This window comes from Triturus cristatus, unplaced genomic scaffold (genome assembly GCF_964204655.1).
Source record: "Triturus cristatus unplaced genomic scaffold, aTriCri1.1 SCAFFOLD_426, whole genome shotgun sequence".
NCBI classification, from domain to species: Eukaryota; Metazoa; Chordata; class Amphibia; order Caudata; family Salamandridae; genus Triturus; species Triturus cristatus.
In genome coordinates, this window is record NW_028188445.1 from 245,587 (window position 1) to 250,183 (window position 4,597).

The window sequence follows — 4,597 nt, forward strand, 5'->3', positions numbered from 1 at the left end:
TGATGGTTCTGACCAGCAAGGTCAGAGGAACTGCTCCTTTGGAGGGGAGCAAGGGCCAGTCTGGAGCAACCAGACCAGCGGTGTTTGTCGTAGATTTCGTCGCCAAGATGGCCACTAGCCAGCGGGCCAGCAACCGGTTAGGCGCGTCAAGTGGCAAAATGCAGAAGGGCCCCACGCAGATCGTGGAGATGCTGGAGGGCTCACCTTTGGTGCAGATGCTGCTCGAGGGTTGGGCTTCTCAGGACCCAAAGCACAACTTGGAGGGAGCCTCGGTTGTTGCACTTGTCAGCTTGTCGTAGTCATTCCAAGATGGCTGGCTCCACGTGTCTCGGTGCCTCCACGGGTCTCCTCTTTGCAGGGACTGTGGATCGGGCGGTGAGAGGTCTGGAGGTCCAGGTCTTGTCAGTCTCTGGGCTCGGGCTCCGGCGGGAGGCGGCGGCAAAGCAGACGGTGATTCGCTGGATGGTGCTTGCGTTAGCAAGGTGGTCACTCCCTGACCACAGGGGAGATTTTCTTCAGTCTTCTGTGCAGCAGAATGTCGAAGTTCCCGTCTTCTTCTTAGTTTCAAGTTGATTCCAGGATGTCTGAAGTCTTAGGACACAGCTCCTACCTTTATTCGGATTCTAGGGGCCGGACTACCTGCTAGGTCCCTCCCTATGGGTGGGACCAGGAAGGGGGGTGGTTACACCCCCAATCCTTTGTCCAGCTCGCCCCAGGCCCGGGACTGGTGTGCCCCAGGACCGGTTTGAACTGGCATATGCACCGAGGCTCCTTGTGAGCCACAGGCATGTCTGGTTTCTTTCAAGCCCTACCTGACCAATACACAAAATCCTGTCTGGGGTGGTGCACGCACCTCCCCTGGCAGGAAACCCTTTGTCCACACCTCCCAAGCTGAAAGGACTCCCAGCAGCAGGAGGGCAGACTTGTGTCTGTGGTGGCAGCATCCATTTTGTGGAGCTGAGGCTATGTCTGATTTTACCCGGGTTTCAGGCACTGTACATGTCGTGTCCCTCTAGAAGGGTGGAATGCTAACCCCGTCGCCAGAATTGGCGAGGGGTTAGTATTCCAATTCGTATGACACCTTACTCGACATGTTTTGATAAAGCCAAACCAAAGATAGCATTTAACCGCGAGGTTCATAATGCACTTAAGAGTATATGGTATGACGATATCTGGAAACAGTAGAAGGAAGTTGTTCCGACCACTGCAGACAGGCTCAGCTCATGCCAGAGCACCATCTCACATGGAACCAAGCACTCTGCCTTCAGGATTGTTAAGGCCTGCCATAGGAGTGACTTATAGGTTACCAGGTGTCCCATTTAAGGTTAGGTATAGGTATACTACACCTAAGTAAGAGGTGATTACACCAACTTACCCCAGCTGAGTGATCAGCCAGTTGTGTCAAATTGTTAGGCCAAGCCTGGGGTGGCATAATACATGCTTCAGCCCCTGGCAGGCCTTGGATACACCAATGCCCTGGGTACCTAGTGTACACTGGTACAGGGGCTGACAGGGTGATCCAACCAATTGGGTATGTACCTAGGGTACATGGAGTCCATTTTACAGAGAGAGCAGATAGCCTGAGAGCCTGAATGGCAGGATCTCAGGCCAACTAAGTCGAAAAACCAGCTAGACACTAGGCAAAAATTTGGGGGTAACCATAGTCAGATATCCACCTTCCTACAGTGTGTGTGTGGTTGTGTGTGTGTGTGGTTGTGTGTGTGTGTGGTTGTGTGTGTGGTTGTGTGTGGTTGTGTGGTTGTGTGTGTGGTTGTGTGTGTGGTTGTGTGTGTGTGGTTGTGTGTGGTTGTGTGTGGTTTTGTGTGTGGTTGTGTGTGTGGTTGTGTGTGGTTGTGTGTGTGGTTGTGTGTGGTTGTGTGTGTGTGGTTGTGTGTGGTTGTGTGTGGTTTTGTGTGTGGTTGTGTGTGTGGTTGTGTGTGGTTGTGTGTGTGGTTGTGTTTGTGGTTGTGTGTGTGGTTGTTTGTGTGTGTGTGTGGTTGTGTGTGTGTAGTTGTGTGTGTGTGTGGTTGTGTGTGTGTGTGGTTGTGTGTGTGTGTGTGGTTGTGTTTGTGTGTGTGGTTGTGTGTGTGTGTGGTTGTGTTTGTGTGTGTGGTTGTGTTTGTGTGTGTGGTTGTGTGTGTGGTTGTGTGTGTGTGTGTGGTTGTGTGTGTGGTTGTGTGTGTGTGTGTGGTGTGTGTGGTTGTGTGTGTGTGTGTGTGGGTGGGTGGTGTGTGTGTGGTTGTGTGTGGTTCTGTGTGTGTGTGTGGTTGTGTGTGTGGTTGTGTGGTTGTGTGTGGTTTTGTGTGGTTGTGTGTGTGTGGTTGTGTGTGGTTGTGTGTGTGTGTGTGGTTGTGTGTGGTTGTGTGTGTGTGGTTGTGTGTGTGTGTGGTTGTGTGTGGTTGTGTGTGTGTGTGTGGTTATGTGTGGTTGTGTATGGTTGTGTGTGTGTGGTTGTGTGTGTGGTTGTGTATGTGTGTGGTTGTGTGTGGTTGTGTGTGTGTGTGTGGTTGTGTGTGGTTCTGTGTGTGTGTGTGTGTGGTTGTGTGTGGTTGTGTGTGGTTCTGTGTGTGTGTGGTTGTGTGTGTGTGGTTGTGGTTGTGTGTGTGTGTGGTTGTGTGTGTGTGTGGTTGTGTGTGTGTGGTTGTGTGTGTGTGGTTGTGTGTGGTTGTGTGTGTGTGTGTGTGTGGTTGTGTGTGGTTGTGTGTGTGTGGTTGTGTGTGTGTGTGTGGTTGTGTGTGTGTGGTTGTGTGTGTGTGTGTGGTTGTATGTGTGTGGTTGTGTGTGTGTGGTTGTGTGTGTGTGGCTGTGTGTGTGTGGTTGTGTGTGTGTGGTTGTGTGTGTGGTTGTATGTGGTTGTGTGTGTGGTTGTGTGTGTGGTTGTGTGTGGTTGTGTGTGTGTGTGGTTGTGTGTGTGTGGTTGTGTGTGTGTGGTTGTGTGTGGTTGTGTGTGTGGTGTGGTTGTGTGTGGTTCTGTGTGTGTGTGTGTGGTTGTGTGTGTGTGTGGTTGTGTGTGGTTGTGTGTGTGTGGTTGTGTGTGGTTGTGTGTGTGTGGTTGTGTGTGTGGTTGTGTGTGTGGTGTATGTGTGGTGTGTGTGGTTGTGTGTGGTTCTGTGTGTGTGTGGTTGTGTGTGGTTGTGTGTGTGTGTGGTTGTGTGTGGCTGTGTGGTTGTGTGGTTGTGTGTGTGTGGCTGTGTGGTTGTGTGGTTATGTGGTTGTGTGTGTGTGTGGTTGTGTGGTTATGTGGTTGTGTGTGTGTGTGGTTGTGTGTGTGGTTGTGTGTGTGTGTGTGGTTGTGTGTGTGTGTGTGGTTGTGTGTGTGGTTGTGTGTGTGGTTGTGTGTGTGGTTATGTGTGTGGTTGTGTGTGTGGTTGTGTGTGTGTGTGTGTGGTTGTGTGTGTGTGTGTGTGTGGTTGTGTGTGTGTGTGTGTGTGGTTGTGTGTGTGTGTGTGGTTGTGTGTGTGTGTGTGTGTGTGGTTGTGTGTGTGTGTGGTTGTGTGTGTGTGTGGTTGTGTGTGTGTGTGGTTGTGTGTGGTTGTGTGTGGTTGTGTGTGTGGTTGTGTGTGTGGTTGTGTGTGTGGTTGTGTGTGTGTGTGTTTGTGTTTGTGTGTGTGGTTGTGTGTGTGTGTGTGTGTGTGTGTGTGTGTGGTTGTGTGTGTGTGGTTGTGTGTGTGGTTGTGTGTGTGGTTGTGTGTGTGTGGTTGTGTGTGTGGTTGTGTGTGTGGTTGTGTGTGTGTGTGGTTGTGTTTGTGGTTGTGTGTGTGTGTGGTTGTGTTTGTGTGTGTGGTTGTGTTTGTGTGTGTGGTTGTGTGTGTGGTTGTTTGTGTGTGTGTGTGGTTGTGTGTGTGGTTGTGTGTGTGTGTGTGTGTGTGGTTGTGTGTGTGTGTGGTTGTGTGTGTGTGTGGTTGTGTGTGTGTGTGTGTGGTTGTGTGTGTGTGTGTGGTTGTGTTTGTGTGTGTGGTTGTGTTTGTGTGTGTGGTTGTGTGTGTGTGTGGTTGTGTTTGTGTGTGTGGTTGTGTGTGTGTGTGGTTGTGTGTGTGTGTGTGGTTGTGTTTGTGTGTGTGGTTGTGTGTGTGTGTGTGTGTGGTTGTGTGTGGTTGTGTGTGTGGTTGTGTGGTTGTGGTTGTGTGTGTGTGTGTGGTTGTGTGTGTGTGTGTGGTTGTGTGTGTGGTTGTGTGTGTGTGGTTGTGTGTGTGGTTGTGTGTGTGTGTGGTTGTGTGTGTGTGTGGTTGTGTGTGTGTGGTTGTGTGTGTGTGTGGTTTGTGTGTGTGTGTGGTTGTGTGTGTGTGTGGTTGTGTGTGTGTGTGGTTGTGTGTGTGTGTGGTTGTGTGTGTGTGGTTGTGTGTGTGTGTGTGTGGTTGTGTGTGTGTGTGGTTGTGTGTGTGTGTGGTTGTGTGTATGTGTGGTTGTGTTTGTGTGTGTGGTTGTGTGTGTGTGTGTGGTTGTGTTTGTGTGAGTGGTTGTGTGTGTGTGTGTGTGGTTGTGTTTGTGTGTGTGGGTGGTGTGTGTGGTTGTGTGTGTGTGTGGGGGTGGTGTGTGTGGTTGTGTGTGTGTGGGTGGTGTGTGTGTGTGGTTGTGTGTGGTTCTGTGTGTGTGTGTG